We start from the raw sequence: 19,311 nt of genomic DNA, 5'->3' as shown, positions 1-19,311 counted from the left end.
TAGGCTTTCTACAAACACTTCTATTCAATATCCATTGTTTCGTGTTCTGTCTTGTGTTGATACTTTTAATACCCTATTAATATCCTCTAATGCAACATCATCCTTCCCACCTCACTCAAATGTAATGCCACATCACCCTTCCCACCTCACTCAAATGTAGATATAAAATCAGGGAAACGCAAGTTCTAATCAGTTGTGTATTTGTGAAGTCTTTGAAAATGTAATAAGTTTTACGAAACGCGCCCGTGTCGCGTCAGACTAGAAATAAAAATGAATTTTGGAGAAGTGATTTTTGATTTACCTCCAACAGTGAAGCATAATGTACGAAAGATTGAGAAAATTCGTGTTAGAATTATTAATCTTACTTTTTCGGTCATATTTAATAAAATATATATATATATATATATATATATATATATATATATATATATATATATATATATATATATATATATATATATATAATCGCTCCCAGTAATCAATAACTTCAGTTATTTTATGAGATTTTTATAATCATATAAAAAATTACTTATGATCATTATTATTTACTAATTAATATTATTTATGTTGAAGCATTTGTGGGTAAAGGAAAAAGAAGTAGAGAGGGGGGTGAAAGAAGGAGAAGGGGGAGAAGAGGAGGCAAAGTAAGAGGAGGAAGGGAACATTAAGATGAGAGAAAGGGAGCGAGAAGGTGGAGAGGAGTCAGAAATGGATACGTGAGAGTAAAGGGGAGCGTTAGAAAAGAAAATGGGAGATAAATAAAAGGAGTATGAGGGAAAAGAATGGAAGAGTCAGAGTATAAAATGAGAGACTAGGAATGAGTTTGAGAGAAAGAGGCTAGGAAATGGGAAAGATGTAAGGACAAACTCATGAGAAGAAGTGGTAGATGGGAGGAGAAGAAAGCGGATAGCGAGAGGGAAAGGAAGTGTTATAAGAGAAAAAGAGAAAAAGGGCATAATCAGGAAAGAAAAAAAACGGGACAGAAGAATAAGAAGAATCGTGGGTGTTGGGAAGGAAAGAGGAGAGTTGGAGGAGGGAATGGGATAGGGCTGGCTCGTGTGGCTTATCTCCTTCTTTCCTCTGTCGCCTGAAGCTCAGAATCTTAGATTTATGGTGACAAGTAAGTTTTCGTTTTAATGCATTACATGATACAATGCATGACCTGATGCACTGCATTATCTGATATAATGCACGAACTTTACACAATGCATTATGCTATGCATGACCTGATACAATGTATAACATAATACGACCAAATAGTTGCTACAAGTACTATAATTTCAGAAAGATGGGCTGTAATATTTTTATCAACACTACGCATCAGCAGCCAATCATCTAGCTACTCGATGCGCCCGCGTCTAAAAAGAATCTACTCTGAGCTACAGAACGCACCTCCCAGGGCTCGACGGGGCGCATAACTCCACCAAACACATTACCCTATAAATGCCCTGTCCAACACACGCCGCGACCCGATACAACCAACCAACCCACCCAAACCACAGAGAAAATAAAAATAAACAATTACCCTCACACAAAAACACATCCGCACGGACCTAAACTAAACCAACCTACAATCACAATCCACCTAAAAGGAGAGAATACAGTAGAAGGCGCTGGAGTCTGAGCTCTCTTAAATTTGTTCGAGTGTAGTGAGTACACGTAGAGCGTCACACAAACGGGGTCGCGAGAGTACAGGTGTGATGTATACCTGTGTTCCGCTGGGTGACTGGGACAATATTCAGCCTGGAGGAGGGACGGGAGGAGGGACGGGAGATAGACAGGAAAAGGACAGGGAGGGAGGAGGGAAGAGACAGAGGCAGGAGCGACAGTGGTAGTGGGGATAAAGGGTGGTGGAGTGGGTTTAGTGGGCGTGGTAGTGCTGGTTGTGCAGTGGTAGTAATGAATGGTGCTTGTTCAGGGGTAGTTTGCGGTGGCAATTGTAGTGGTATTAGTAATGGTGATTATTATTTTTTTAGGGGGGGGGGTTACGTGGACTCTTAGGGGTATTTGTGGTTGGAAGGTGGTGGGATATTAGAGGTGGTGGCGGTATTAAGGGGAACGGGGTGGTAGTTGTGGTGGTACTGATGATAGTGGATGTGTTGGTGGGAGATGGTTCGGGTTGTGGTAGTGGCGTGTGTGGTGTTTATGGTGGTGGAGAGGGTTAGTGCAGGTGTTGAGGGTGTCAAGTGTGGTGAGGTGATTAAGGGGTGATGATGGTGGTGAGTGATGTGGTAGCATTGACGGTAGTGGATGAGGTGGTGATCGTGGTTGTGGACGAGGTGGTGATCCTGGTAGTGGATGAGGTGGTGGTTCTGGTAGTGGATGAGGTGGTGATCCTGGTAGTGGATGAGGTGGTGATCCTGGTAGTGGATGAAGTGGTGAACCTGGTAGTGGATGAGGTGGTGATGGTGGTAGTGGATGAGGTGGTGATCCTGGTAGTGGATGAGGTGGTGATCCTGGTAGTGGATGAGGTGGGTGATCCTGGTAGTGGATGAAGTGGTGAACCTGGTAGTGGATGAGGTGGTGATCCTGGTAGTGGATGAAGTGGTGAACCTGGTAGTGGATGAGGTGGTGAACCTGGTAGTGGATGAGGTGGTGATCCTGGTAGTGGATGAGGTGGGTAATCCTGGTAGTGGATGAGGTGGTGATCCTGGTAGTGGATGAGGTGGTGAACCTGGTAGTGGATGAGGTGGTGATCCTGGTAGTGGATGAAGTGGTGAACCTGGTAGTGGATGAGGTGGTGAACCTGGTAGTGGATGAGGTGGTGATCCTGGTAGTGGATGAAGTGGTGAACCTGGTAGTGGATGAGGTGGTGAACCTGGTAGTGGATGAGGTGGTGATCCTGGTAGTGGATGAGGTGGTGATTCTGGTAGTGGATGAGGTGGTGATCCTGGTAGTGGATGAGGTGGTGATCCTGGTAGTGGATGAGGTGGTGATCCTAGTGGTGGATGAGGTGGTATTGATTGTGTGATGGACAAGGGATGTTGCTAGTGATACAAGGGTTGTGATGTTCCTGTTAATGACGCTGAGAGTTAGTTTGGTTGATTTCCTACTAAGTACATGGTCTACCCATGCTATTTGGGGTGTTATGGATAGTGGTGGTTGTGAGGGGTGATTGCTACGCTGGTGGGGTGATGGTTGTAGAGGGTTGTAGGTGATGTTATGGTGCTGGTGGTCATATAGGTTGATGTAAATGTGTTTATGGTGGAGTTACTGTAATGGTATTGCTAGTGGTGTGTGTGGTATCTATTGTCGCGGTGATGATGGTGGTGGTGGTGGTGCAGGCAGTATAGTTTTTTGGAGATAAAGGTAATGGTTGCTGTTGTGGGTGGTGGTGATGATAGTAGTGGTGTAGGTGGTCGTTGTGGTAGTGATAGTGGGCGGTCGTTGTGATAGTGGGTGGTCGTCGTGATAGTGGGCGGTCGTTGTGATAGTGGTTGGTCGTTGTGATAGTGGGCGGTCGTTGTGATAGTGGGTGGTCGTTGTGATAGTGGGTGGTCGTTGTGATAGTGGGTGGTCGTTGTGATAGTGGGCGGTCGTTGTGATAGTGGGTGGTCGTCGTGATAGTGGGCGGTCGTCGTGATAGTGGGTGGTCGTTGTGATAGTGGGCGGTCGTTGTGATAGTGGGCGGTCGTTGTGATAGTGGGTGGTCGTTGTGATAGTGGGTGGTCGTTGTGATAGTGGGCGGTCGTTGTGATAGTGGGCGGTCGTTGTGATAGTGGGCGGTCGTTGTGATAGTGGGTGGTCGTTGTGATAGTGGGTGGTCGTTGTGATAGTGGGTGGTCGTTGTGATGATGGTGTAATGGTGGTGCCGAGCCCAAAGCTCCCAAGCACGACCCGCCAACTCTGGCAAGGACGCCGGAGGTATTTTGCCGTCAAGGGACGCGAAGTTCCCCTCTCCTGTCTGTGGAGGTAAGAGAGGTGCTAGGCTCGTTTGATACGTGAGAGAGAAGGGGGTAGGGAGGAGGAGGAGGTGGTGGTGGTGAGAAGAGGCTGTGTAGGAGGGGAGAGAGTGGAGGAGAGCATGTGTAGGAGGGAGAGAGGGCGAGGGAAGTAATAATTTAGAGGGTGAATGGGTAAGTGAGAGGGAGAAGATGGGGATAGTGAGCAAAGTGGTGAAGAAGGGTGGAGAGTGACAGGTTAAATGTGGGTAAAGAGAGTGGAAAAGGGTCGGGAAAAGAAAGGAGGAGAATGAATCAGAAAAAAGACAAAAGTGGTGTGAATGGAAAGGTAGAGGAAGAGAGGCATACAACAAATCATAAAGTAGAAAGGAAGGAAGAGTGAAGGGAGGCGCGAAGAAAAGAGGAAGCAGTAAAATACATAAGAAACTAAGCAGATGTCAGAATATTACAACAAGCAATACGTAAGTGAACATTAAGCAAAAGGCAAGCAAACGGCATGCAAAAAACAGACAAGAAGTAAGGAAAAAGGAAATAATATTAAAGAAATAAGTAAAGAAATATATATATATATATATATATATATATATATATATATATATATATATATATATATATATATATATATATATACATATATATATATATATATATATATATATATATATATATATATATATATATATACATATATATATATATATATATATATATATATATATATATATATACATATATATATATATATATATATATATATATATATATATATATATATATATATATATATATATATATATATATGCGAACAAGCCTGAATGGTCCCCAGGACTATATGCGACTGAAAACTCACACCCCAGAAGTGACTCGAACCCATACTCCCGTAGTGACTCGATACCCATACATACATAGAATGAGGTGATTTGGTGAAATGCTATGCCCAAGATTACCATCCGAGTTGCCGGCGGGGAAGTGGTTCAAATAGCTTCGGCTATCACTTCCTTTTGTCCGGCCGTGATGGTCAAGCGGATTAAGGCGCCCTGTAGTTACCAGTTGCGTTGCTCCTGGGAGTATGGGTTCGAGTCACTTCTGGGGTGTGAGTTTTCAGTCGCATATAGTCCTGGGGACCATTCAGGTTTGTTCGCATTTGTGTTCCTCACGTGTGCCCCAAAGAATGAGGTGATTTGGTGAAATGCTATACCCAAGATTACCATCCGAGTTGCCGGCGGGGAAGTGGTTCAAATAGCTTCGGCTATCACTTCCTTTTGTCCGGCCGTGATGGTCAAGCAGATTATGGCGCCCTGTAGTTACCAGTTGCGTTGCTCCTGGGAGTATGAGTTCGAGTCACTTCTGGGGTGTGAGTTTTCAGTCATATATATATATATATATATATATATATATATTATATATATATATATATATATATATATATATATATATATATATATATATATATATATATATATATATATATATATATATTAGTATATTTTGGTAGCAGTCTTTCTTGTAAACATATATTATTAAATATGACCGAAAAAGTAAGATTAATAATTCTAACACGAATTTTCTCAATATTTCTTATGTTTCTTTTTACTGTCGATGGTAATTGAAAAATCAATTCTCCAAAATTCATTTTTATTTCTAGTCTGACGCGACACTTGAACGCGTTTCGTAATAACTTATTACAATGCCAACAGTGACTGCCCAGACAGGTACAAGAGGAGTGTTGTTAACGCTTATGTCGACCGTGCTCTCAGCCACAGCTCAGGATGGAAGCAAGTCGATGAAGAACTCTGTAGGGTAAGACAGGTCCTAGTCAACAACGGCTTCTCCAATGGCTTCGTTGAAGACATCATAAGAAGGAAGGTGAAACGCCATGCAACTTCTGAAGAGACAACTAACACAACACCTTTACCCCCTATTAGACTATTTTACAGGAACTTCTTTTCCACAGCTCATAAAACGGAGGAAAGGGTCCTGAAAGATATTGTTGATAGGAACGATATTCCTACAGACAAAAATCAGAAGATACAATTGACGATTTACTATAAAGCCAAAAGAACGGCCAGCCTACTCATGAGAAACTCTCCAGACACAAAGCAGAACGCTTTAAAAGAGATCAACGTCGTCTATGCCTTCAAATGCCCACTTGGGGACTGTAAGCCTCAAAGAACTCAGTATATAGACAAGACAACAACATCTCTTTCCAGGCGATTAACGATGCATAAGCAACAGGGCTCCATTAAGGAACATATAATCTCTTCCCACAACCAGACCATCAACAGAGAAGTCTTAACAAACAACACAGAAATCATCGATAGATACAGCGATAGCAGGCGGCTTGACATCTGCGAGGCACTGCACATAAAGAAGTCAACACCAGCAATTAACAGCCAATTAATGCACAACTATATTCTACCCACTTCAAGACTCCGCACCAATATAGAAGCTCAATCTCTCTTGAAAGAGATTATCGTCACAATATATATATATATATATATATATATATATATATATATATATATATATATATATATATATATATATATATATATATTTATGTCGTACCTAGTAGCCAGAACGCTCTTCTCAGCCTACTATGCAAGTCCTGATTTGCCTAATAAGCCAAGTTTTCATGAATTATTTGTTTTTCGACTACCTAACCTCCCTAACCTAACCTAACCTAACTTTTTCGGCTACCTAACTTAACCTAACCTATAAAGATAGGTTAGGTTAGGTAGGGTTGGTTAGGTTCTGCCATATATCTACGTTAATTTTAACTCCAATAAAAAAAATTGACCTCATACGTAATGAAATGGGTAGCTTTATCATTTCATAAGAAAAAAATTAGAGAAAATATACTAATTCAGGAAAACTTGGCTTATTAGGCAAATCGGGCCTTGCATAGTAGGCGGAGAAGTGCGTTCTGGCTACTAGGTACGACATATATATATATATATATATATATATATATATATATATATATATATATATATATATATATATATATATATATATATATATATATATGCGAACAAGCCTGAATGGTCCCCAGGACTATATGCGAATGAAAACTCACACCCCAGAAGTGACTCGAACCCATACTCCCAGATGCAACGCAACTGGTAACTACAGGGCGCCTTAATCCGCTTGACCATCACGGCCGTCAAAAGGAAGTGATAGCCGAGGCTATTTGAGCCACTTCCCCGACGGCAACTCGGATGGTAATCTTGGGCATAGCATTTCACCAAATCACCTCATTCTTTGGGGCACACGTGAGGAACACAAATGCGAACAAGCCTGAATGGTCCCCAGGACTATATGCGAATGAAAACTCACACCCCAGAAGTGACTCGAACCCATACTCCCAGATGCAACGCAACTGGTAACTACAGGGCGCCTTAATCCGCTTGACCATCACGGCCGTCAAAAGGAAGTGATAGCCGAGGCTATTTGAGCCACTTCCCCGACGGCAACTCGGATGGTAATCTTGGGCATAGCATTTCACCAAATCACCTCATTCTTTGGGGCACACGTGAGGAACACAAATGCGAACAAGCCTGAATGGTCCCCAGGACTATATGCGAATGAAAACTCACACCCCAGAAGTGACTCGAACCCATACTCCCAGATGCAACGCAACTGGTAACTACAGGGCGCCTTAATCCGCTTGACCATCACGGCCGTCAAAAGGAAGTGATAGCCGAGGCTATTTGAGCCACTTCCCCGACGGCAACTCGGATGGTAATCTTGGGCATAGCATTTCACCAAATCACCTCATTCTTTGGGGCACACGTGAGGAACACAAATGCGAACAAGCCTGAATGGTCCCCAGGACTATATGCGAATGAAAACTCACACCCCAGAAGTGACTCGAACCCATACTCCCAGATGCAACGCAACTGGTAACTACAGGGCGCCTTAATCCGCTTGACCATCACGGCCGTCAAAAGGAAGTGATAGCCGAGGCTATTTGAGCCACTTCCCCGACGGCAACTCGGATGGTAATCTTGGGCATAGCATTTCACCAAATCACCTCATTCTTTGGGGCACACGTGAGGAACACAAATTACCATCCGAGTTGCCGTCGGGGAAGTGGCTCAAATAGCCTCGGCTATCACTTCCTTTTGACGGCCGTGATGGTCAAGCGGATTAAGGCGCCCTGTAGTTACCAGTTGCGTTGCATCTGGGAGTATGGGTTCGAGTCACTTCTGGGGTGTGAGTTTTCATTCGCATATAGTCCTGGGGACCATTCAGGCTTGTTCGCATTTGTGTTCCTCACGTGTGCCCCAAAGAATGAGGTGATTTGGTGAAATGCTATGCCCAAGATTACCATCCGAGTTGCCGTCGGGGAAGTGGCTCAAATAGCCTCGGCTATCACTTCCTTTTGACGGCCGTGATGGTCAAGCGGATTAAGGCGCCCTGTAGTTACCAGTTGCGTTGCATCTGGGAGTATGGGTTCGAGTCACTTCTGGGGTGTGAGTTTTCATTCGCATATAGTCCTGGGGACCATTCAGGCTTGTTCGCATTTGTGTTCCTCACGTGTGCCCCAAAGAATGAGGTGATTTGGTGAAATGCTATGCCCAAGATTACCATCCGAGTTGCCGTCGGGGAAGTGGCTCAAATAGCCTCGGCTATCACTTCCTTTTGACGGCCGTGATGGTCAAGCGGATTAAGGCGCCCTGTAGTTACCAGTTGCGTTGCATCTGGGAGTATGGGTTCGAGTCACTTCTGGGGTGTGAGTTTTCATTCGCATATAGTCCTGGGGACCATTCAGGCTTGTTCGCATTTGTGTTCCTCACGTGTGCCCCAAAGAATGAGGTGATTTGGTGAAATGCTATGCCCAAGATTACCATCCGAGTTGCCGTCGGGGAAGTGGCTCAAATAGCCTCGGCTATCACTTCCTTTTGACGGCCGTGATGGTCAAGCGGATTAAGGCGCCCTGTAGTTACCAGTTGCGTTGCATCTGGGAGTATGGGTTCGAGTCACTTCTGGGGTGTGAGTTTTCATTCATATATATATATATATATATATATATATATATATATATATATATATATATATATATATATATAATATGTGCAGAATAACCACATGTGAAAAATAGAGATTGCTTAACGTGTTTTCGGCTAATTCGCCTTCATCAGAGCAAAATAGAATGAAGATAGGAAAACATTGCTGATCAGACCTTTATATCCGCCTGGGCAGATCACCTAACCACCAAGAATAAGTGAAGGAAAGGAAATATAAGAAAGAAGGTAACTGCAGAAGGCATATTGGCCCATTCGAGGCAGCTCCTATTGATATCCCCAAGTGCCATTCGGGTTAAATGGATGCTATATTGTTTTGACGTGCAATATTGAGGCTTAAATAGGGATCCAACTTGTACATACCGGGGCTCACTTTAAGGCTGTTGTTACAATGTTTGATTAGAGCAGACTCGATCACGTTTCATTCAACGAAATCCTTACTTTTAACAATACATTTTGCCTCTGTGAAGTCGATAGAATGATCACATAAACTGGAATGTAAATACCAGCCAGCACTGGAGTGCTGGGCTGCACGAATAGCATATGAATGCTGTTTTAAACGCGAGGAAAGAGATTTACCTGTCTGGCCGATGTAAACACATGCACACTCATTACAAGGGATGGAATACACACAACCTTCTACAGACGAGGGAGAGTTCTTAATTAACATGGACTTAACTGTATTATCATTTTTGAACACTAGATTAATATTAAGGTTTTTCAAGGATGGGGGCAAGATTAACTAGACCATCAGAATATGGTAATACCAACGAATTTTTCAGTTCTGGTTTAGACTTAGTAGTCTGTTTGTAGAACATCCTTTTTGCTTGACTAAACGCAAGATCCAAGATCGATTTTGGGTATTTTAACTTCTTTCCAATTTCAAATATATTCGTTATTTCTTCATCAAAAAATCCGGACTGCAAATTCTCAGGGCTCTGCGAAACATACCAGAAAAAACTGCCCGCTTGACCTGAACATGATGATTTGAGTAAAAATGGATATACGAGCACATCATGTTCAGGTTAAGCGGGCAGTTTTTTCTGGTATGTTTCTAAGAGCCCTGAGAATTTGCAGTCCGGATTTTTTTGATGAAGAAATAACGAATATATTTGAAATTGGAAAGAAGTTAAAATACCCAAAATCGATCTTGGATCTTGCGTTTAGTCAAGCAAAAAGGATGTTCTACAAACAGACTACTAAGTCTAAACCAGAACTGAAAAATTCGTTGGTATTACCATATTCTGATGGTGAAGAAAAGAATTGAATAACTGGAGATTATATGAGACTTATTATTCGCACGACGTTTCGAACCTACATGGTTCATTCTCAAGTATATATATATATATATATATATATATATATATATATATATATATATATATGTCGTACCTAATAGCCAGAACGCACTTCTCAGCCTACTATTCAAGGCCCGATTTGCCTAATAAGCCAAGTTTTCATGAATTAATGTTTTTTCGTCTACCTAACCTACCTAACCTAACCTAACCTAGCTTTTTTTGGCTACCTAACCTAACCTTACCTATAAATATTGGTTAGGTTAGGTTAGGTAGGGTTGGTTAGGTTCGGTCATATATCTACGTTAATTTTAACTCAAATAAAAAAAACTTGACCTCATACATAGAGAAAAGGGTTGCTTTATCATTTCATAAGAAAAAAATTATAGTAAATATATTAATTCAGGAAAACTTGGCTTATTAGGCAAATCGGGCCTTGAATAGTAGGCTGAGAAGTGAGTTCTGGCTACTAGGTACGACATATATATATATATATATATATATATATATATATATATATATATATATATATATATATATATATATATATGTCGTACCTAGTAGCCAGAACGCACTTCTCAGCCTACTATGCAAGGCCCAATTTGCCTAATAAGCCAAGTTTTCCTGAATTAATATATTTTCTCTAATTTTTTTCTTATGAAATGATAAAGCTACCCATTTCATTATGTATGAGGTCAATTTTTTTTATTTGAGTTAAAATTAACGTAGATATATGACCGAACCTAACCAACCCTACCTAACCTAACCTAACTTATCTTTATAGGTTAGGTTAGGTTAGGTAGCCGAAAAAGTTATGTTAGTTTAGGTTAGGTAGGTTAGGTAGTCGAAAAATCATTAATTCATGAAAACTTGGCTTATTAGGCAAATCGGGCCTTGCATAGTAGGCTGACAAGTGCGTTCTGGCTACTAGGTACGACATATATATATATATATATATATATACATATAATATGGAGTTCCTCCAGCTCCTCAGATGGCGGGTTGAAACCCTATTGCAGTGTGAATTTCCCCTCTGTACTGATACGCTGATGCGCTGGAAAAGGAAGTTGGCAGCTCTAGGGTCTCTTGTTTTTTAGATACTGTACTACCCTCATCTACTCTAACCCCAACCCACATACACTAAATAATGTTGTTAATAATGAACTAAAAAAAAGTCCACCTATGGATGTCAACCAACAAACTAACACTTAAAATAAAAAAGACCTACTACATCTTATTTGGAAGCAAATCTACAAATGCAATTCAGCTTCAGATAGACAATGTAAACATTAGCAATAAAAATGATGGAAAGTTTCTCGGCCTATTCCTAGACAAGAGACTCAACTTTAGTACCCACATACAACATATAACTAAGAAAGTCTCTAAAACAGTTGGTATACTCTCCAAAATCAGATATTATGTACCTAACTCTGCTCTCATCTCTCTATATTATGCACTAATCTATCCCTATCTTAATTATGGTATCTGTGTATGGGGTTCAACCACTGCAAACCACCTCAAGTCCATCATCACCTAGCATAAATCTGCTATCAGAATAATAACAAATTCTGCTTTCAGACAACACTCAGCCCCCTTGTTTAACTCCCTAAACATGCTAAACATAATCTCCCTCCACAAATTCTCTTGTGTCAACTATATTTACAAAACCCTGTTTTTAAATGCAAATCCTGCTCTGAAACTCTCCCTGGACAGATGTAATAGGACCCATTATCACCACACCAGAAATAAATATCTCTTTGATATCCCCAGAGTCAAACTTAATCTGTGTAAACACTCTATGCAAATAAAGGGACCCAGTCTATGGAACTCACTCCCTATTGAATTGAAAAGCTGTCCAACTTTTGCGTCATTCAAAAACAATACTAAAAAATACCGAATTTCATCTTCATAGTTTTTTACCTTTTGCTTTAAAATTGCACTGTATCTATTGCTACCCAATCTCCCAATCTTTATGTACCCAATCCGAACATCTTTACCATTGTGATCATTGCTGTCTTCTTATATGTGCTGTCAATCTGCTGTATGGTGTCTATTAATCTTGTTTAAATTACCAATCAAGCTGTCAATGTAATTAATCAGAGCTGTAATATACCAATGTGTTTTAATATACCTACTAATCTCTCTCATCTCATTTTTTTCTTGCAATGTATTTGTTATCATTTTATTAATTCTGCTAGAATTTACCTACTTAAAATTATGTTAGATTAAGGACCTGCCCGAAACGCAGCGCGTACTAGTGGCTTTACAAGATTGTAAATACTATGCTATGTATTCTCACAAACCCAATGTACCTTCTTGTATATAAATAAATAAATAATAAATAAATAAATAAATTAGCTTAGAATTCAGTTTCTTTAAAACCTGTCGGCAATCTTACCCTAGGCGTCAAGTGTCTCTGAAGCAATGGGGACAAAATTGTAGTAGTGATCCAGTTCTCTCCACCTACGGAACCTGGCTGATTCTCTGTAGATGGCAGCACCTCCCGGATATGTATGGGCACACATCAATGTGTATGTATACATTTCAAAACACACTTATATTACAACATCATTCAGGTGCATGGATATACACCTACATTTATACCTAGGCCTACCACACAAGCACCCAATACCACCATATCTATCCTCTTCCAACACTCTTACCCCACCAACACATACTTCCACCATCTAATCATACACACAAGCCACAAGCACACATACGCTGTTCTTTCCCTTCCACCCACATATACAGCTCATTTCATATCGTTGATGTACCCCTCAACCCACAAGCGTTCTCATTTCCATTCCCTTCCATTACAGTTGATGTGTCTTGTGAAGACACATCAACTTCAAAGTTACCTTACACATAATCCCTCCATCTTCACCTTCCCAACACATAGCTGTTCTGTTTCACTCCTGCTACACATCTTCCCTTCTGTACCGTACAAGTATATCCTCTTTCTACTCCCTTACTCACAGTATCCGGCTCTGCGTTCACCCTCCAAAATCCACTCCGAATTCCTACATCCAAGACCCACTCCTACCTCCTGTCTCCAACACCTCGCCATCCCCCTGCACAAGGGCCCCAAGACACTGACCAAAACTTTCCCTCAACTCCTGAATGCAGATCTGTATACAACTTTGCCACCTCCTCCCCCTCTCCTACATTCCTCACCCTTTCTCCGTCCTCTTCTCCCCCTCTGCCCCTCTCCCTCTTTTCCTCCGCCCCCCCTCACCACAGGGAGCCGCCGAGGCGTCGAGGTGTGTCTGATCGACGGTCGACGAGATGCTAAATATGCACATCAAAGAAGGAAAACTCCTGTCAAACTTGTGTGTGTGGGGACGTATCAGCAGCTGAGAGAGTACGTGACTTGAAGAGAAAGGGAGCGAGCAGGTTGGTGGGTGAGAGACCCAAAGATTGAGGTAAAAGAAGGCCGGAGTGGGTGGGAGCAACGGGAGGTAGGGATGGAAGCAGTGGGCCGGAGTGGGCGGGTGTAACTAGAGTGGGTTCGAGTGGGACAAATTGTAGGAGTGACTGAAGCGCATGGTAGAGAGGGTCAATGTGCGTAGGATAGGGTGCAGGAGAGTTGGAACTGGATGGTAAAATTAATCGAAATGGTAAAATAGGTGATATAGAAGGCAAGAGTAAGTGGGAGTGGAAGAGAGGGTTGAAGTGGGTGGGGGAGAGGGTTGGAATAGTTATCAAGGTGGAAAAGAGAGTTGGAATAGGTTGTAGCTGAGGAGATAAAATATTGACGTGAAAGTTAGAAAAAAATAATTCTTCTAGATGAGAGAAAGAGTGAATGGGAGGTGTCTGAGAGAGGTGGGAGCGAGCAGGGAGTAAGAGAGTAATGGAGTTGGTGGGAGAGGGATGAGGTTCATGGGTGTGGTGAGAGAGAGAAGGTTGGAGTAGTTATTTACGAGAAAGGGTTGACGTTTGCCAATAGATGAGGAACAGGTTGGGATGGGAGAGTGGGGGAAAAACTGGGAGGAAGTAGAAGAAACTGTTGGAGTTTGGGAGTGACCGTGTTTATCTTACCTTTTGACGGACTCGAGAGTGCTTCTACTCCCTTAACCTCGTCCTGTTTTTTTTGTTTTTTTGTAGGGATATTCCTGCGCGGGCCCTAAGCCTCTGGCTGGCCCACTAACTCCTCCTGGTGTCAGACTTGTCCGGTGATAACTCGATCGTTTAAGCTGTTGCTTACAGTGGCTTGCAGGGGCCACATATAAATTACAAGCCTTCTGATTCGGCACTTACTGTAGTAAAGTTTTGAAAGCATTCACTTTTGTTCCGGCAATACTTTATATATTTGTTGGATGAAAATTTGTTGCCCGCTGAAGTTCATGAATGGGGGCCTCGTAGCCTGGTGGATAGCGCGCAGGACTCGTAATTCTGTGGCGCGGGTTCGATTCCCGCACGAGGCAGAAACAAATGGGCAAAGTTTCTTTCACCGTGAATGCCCCTGTTACCTAGCAGTAAATAGGTACCTGGGAGTTAATCAGCTGTCACGGGCTGCTTCCTGGGGGTGGAGGCCTGGTCAAGAACCGGGCCGCGGGGACACTAAAAGCCCCGAAATCAACTCAAGATAACCTCAAGATTCACTGTTCGCTGTTTGTGCCTTTGGCACATCTACTCTTCCCTAGGTCTATCCTGCATTTCTACACTAAAATTGACTCCAGTAAGCTGTTGCTTTTGCTTGTGTATATTCGATTATCTTTTTGAATATAGGCTGTTATGCGATGTTTCCCTCATATAATTTTCCGAGTGAACAGTTGAAGTGCTTTGAGACGGTCTCCGTAATTTTCTTTACTGTTTCTGTGCGTACAGTATAAGTTCTCTATATTTCTTGTATTTAAATTATCTCTCCTGCGTTGAAAGAGGAGATGAGTACTGAGGAGTATTCAAGGAATAATTGATTTTAAAAGAAGACGCATTGTGTTGGCATCTCTAGATTTGAAGGTTCTCAACCCCACTCTTACCATTATCTGCCTGATGCTACCTGTATTCTGTTATGTTCACTATACGTTATGTCGTCAGACATTATTATACCTAGATCCTTCGCACGTCGTTTCAGTTCTCTGAGGAGATTTGATTGCGTCATGTAACCTGTATCCACGTGGAGTTCTTCGTTGTTTCCATTTCTAGGTAGCCGGAATTTATCGCTGTGAAATATAATATTTTCCGATGACTAGAAAAATAATTTACTAATATCTGTTTATAGTTTTTCAGTGTCTCCTACTGAGGCAATATTCATGATGATATTGGTATTGTTTGCAAAGGATGACACGAAGCTGGAATTTGTCTTATGTTAAGTCTTATGTTAATTGTCTGAGGATGAAAGAGGAGTGGTGCAAGGACAGTACTTTAGGGTACAGTGCTCGGATTAGATTTGATTTGATTTGTAGTTAGTTTTTGTTACCTGTTTATCAGGAAATTGAAAGTGGAAACTGGCTTTTGTAAAGGGTGGAAATAACTAGGCGGGAGAGACTGGTGGGTGGGTGAACGGGAGAGAAATTAGAATTGTTGCTGGGAGATAGAGTGGGATTGTGTGAATGAATGAGTGTTAGTGATGTAAATGGGAGAGACAGTGGGTGTTCCGAGTGTGTGGATATATTAGTGAGGGAAAGAAAAGATAGGAGTGTGTGGGTGAGGGAGAGTATGCAGGTGAGAGAGAGAAAAACAATGTGGGTGTTCGGAGCCATTATCACCATACTACGGGGGGTAAACAGGCAAGGAAGACACAGGCTGTATCACAGTCAAGATCGTATTGTATGCAAATTTATCCAACAAAAGAAAGAAGACGTCCGACAACCCCGTGGCGTCGTGTAGTGATGGTGTTTTTCTTGTGCTTAGGAGGGTGATAGGGTAAGGGGAGACGTTAGCATAAGAGCGTGAGGGGAAACACTAAGAAGGCGCTGAGAGGGGACAGGGTAAGCGGATTCGGTGTGAGTGGGGAGGGAGGGGATTATGAAGGGAGACGGTGTAAGGAAGATTATGGGGAGACAGTGTGAGATGGAGATTATGAGAGGAGACGTGTGAAGGGGTAAAGTTGTGTGGGAGTGAGATTATGAAAATAGACGGTATGAAGAGATTATGAAGAGAAATGGTGTCAGGAGATTATGAAGAGTCTGTGTGAGTGACAGATTATGAGGAAAGACGGTAGCAGGAAAGTAAGAGGAGAGGATGCTATTAGACGGTGGGAGATAATGAGTGAAGTGGGTTGTGGGAGAGTATGGGATGGGAGAGTGGAAAGGGAAAGTATAGCGAGAGAAGTTTTGGAGAGTGGGAAGGAACTGGATAAAGGAAGTGGGTAAGTTTACCTTCCATGAGTCAGGTGCATGATGGATAAATGAAAACTGTATGTAGCGTGGGGTCTGTAATGAACTAATTAACCTTAGCCTAACCCAAGTTTACCAAACGCCACCATCTCTACCGGCCAATATGAGGACAGGAAATCGATGGCTTATAGAAGGTTCCGCCATCACTCCTGAGTATTTTTTTACAAACTCCATTTTGAATCGTAGCACTGCTTTGGCGTTTATGGATCCGGAGGTTAGACATATCCTATGAGACAAAGCAATTGATGTCTATCCTATATGTGACGTATTGCATAAGATGCTGTGTCCCTTGTGCAAGTAACATTGGGCCTTTCAAAGAAGTGCTCTGGATTAATTTCTTCCAGTTTGCTCAATATTTTAGAGAGCTCGTTCTGATCAACCCTTGTCGTATCTTAATTGAAAAGTTTTTAGTGCTGATGCCCTAAGGCTTTCCTTGTATGAGTTATTATTACGAGTTATCGTTGGCGTAGTTATGGGGTGAGTCGTCCCTCTATGTCGGGCTTTCTCAAGTGCAGTTGTCTTTTTGTAGGCGAGGTCTTCATGCTTGGCTGCAGTGGTCCAGGCGGGGGAAAACACGGGATTTATACAGCTGGATGACCACACTCTAAGGGGAGAGATGGACGGAAGAGGGCGAGAGGTGACTGTGAAAATGGAGGGTGAGGGGAGAGTGTAACTGTAGACGGCATGAGGGGAGTGTAAGGAAAGAGACTGAAGGGAGAGGAGGACAAGGTGAAGGGAGAGCGAGTGTGGGGGGGTTGAGGGAAGAGAGTAGGAGGAGGAAAGTGTTAAGCATAAATGGAGACTTTTTAAGGGTGAAATGGAGTGTGTTTAGTGTGAACGATGAGTGTAAAGCGTGAACAGAGGGTATTAAGGGCGAATGGAGAGTGTTGTAGGGGGTAGAATAAATTTTTGCTTTATTTTGAAATCACTTCCATACTTCTTACAGTTCATACACGTTGCTTTAAATTAGAAACACAACATATTTAACATATAAAGATGCACTTGAAATACGAGAGGGCACAACAAGTGAACCATTTCAGCTATCACTTACTCAAGATCACAGATCTTACTTACCACAGATCTAAGTGTCAATGGGAGAAAAGTTGAGATAAAAACCTCACGAGCGCGACCCAACACACCACCTCAGTCGGCTCAGTCCGGCTCCTCTCTCAGGCTGGTTACCTTACCTTGAGGTGCTTCCGGGGCTTAGCGTCCCCGCGGCCCGGTCGTCGACCACGCCTCCTGGTTGCTGGACTGATGAACCAGGCTGTTAGACGCGGCTGCTCGCAGCCTGACGTATGAGTCACAACCTGGTTGATTCTACTCTCAAAAAAGTGACAGTCACAGCCTGGTGATTCTACTCTCAAAAAAGCGCGCGAAAACTACACAATACTAATTTCTCTCTCACACACAACCCAATACTTTCAAACACTAGCAAGTGAAACATAAAAATTAACATTGACATTAAACAGACTGACATTTAAATAACAAGGAAAAGTATTTAGACTTAATAACTATAAATGCTAGCCAATACAGACCAGAGTGTTAAGAGGGATACAGAGAGTGTTAAGGGTGAACACTCACCCTTCAAGGGTGAAGGGGTAAGAGGCGAGGGGAGAAGGGTGAGGGGGGGAAGAAGAATGAAGTAGTTAAGAAACAATAACAACCATATATGAAAGTTTCCCCGGTCTCCTAACCAAATATATCAGATAATGCATTGGTTTGTAATACTCTTAATAATACTCAATACAATTCACTAATCGCTCTCTAACTTTGTTCTCGTTCTCTCTTCCCATTCTCTATTATATCTTCATAGGTCTTCTCAGCCCCTCTAAACCTTGGCAGCCCTTCCTAGACCGTCTCTGCCGCTCCTATGCCTCCTCAGCCACTCCCATGCCTTCAGCCTCTCCTAGGCCATTTCAACTCGTTCTAAGTCTCTAAATATAGAGACCTATCTATATAAATAAAAATGGAAATGTTCGTTTGTGCATAACCGCTAATCTCCGAAAGTTCTTCACCGATTGCTTTGAAATTTTCACACAACGTTCCATTCGCATCCGAGCAGGTTATTATACACATACTATATAGATGTTAGGTCTGTGACGGTAAAAAAAAAAAAACATGCTTTTTCTAAAAACTGTGTTTTTCATGTGAGGGAAATCTTCGAAACCTCTTTACCGATTGTTTTGAAATTTTGACACAACGTTGTATTCGAATAGGCGCGTCTTTTTATATACCTACTATATAGATGCCACCCCTGTAACAGGTAAAAACATGCGTTTTTGAAAAACAGCGCCATCTGTTGCACATAATAGCAACATGCACGCTATACTAAATATGTCACGAATTCCATTTCAATGTTTCCGATTGCATTGGTAAATTTTATTTTCATAGATTTCGATTTATTTTATTTTTTATTGAATTATTTTGTGACATTGTGTTGGAATTGAGCTGTGTTGTTTACCATACCGTTCATTTCGTAAGTATGTATATAGATGCCACGCCTGTGACAGGTAAAACTATGCTTTTTCTTGAAAAACAGCGCCATCTGTTGCATGTAAGAGCAACACACATGCTATACTAAATATGTTACAATTCCATTTCAATGTTTCTGATTTCATTGATAAATTGAATTTTCATTTATTTTGAATTATTTTCATTATGATTTAATTATTTTGTGTGAATTACATTGGATTTGAGCTGTATTGTTTATCATACCGTTCATTTCGTGAGTATAGTATATTTT

Source organism: Procambarus clarkii, chromosome 10 (assembly GCF_040958095.1).
Source record: "Procambarus clarkii isolate CNS0578487 chromosome 10, FALCON_Pclarkii_2.0, whole genome shotgun sequence".
In the NCBI taxonomy this organism is placed as follows: Eukaryota; Metazoa; Arthropoda; class Malacostraca; order Decapoda; family Cambaridae; genus Procambarus; species Procambarus clarkii.
This window is presented reverse-complemented; position numbering follows the sequence as displayed.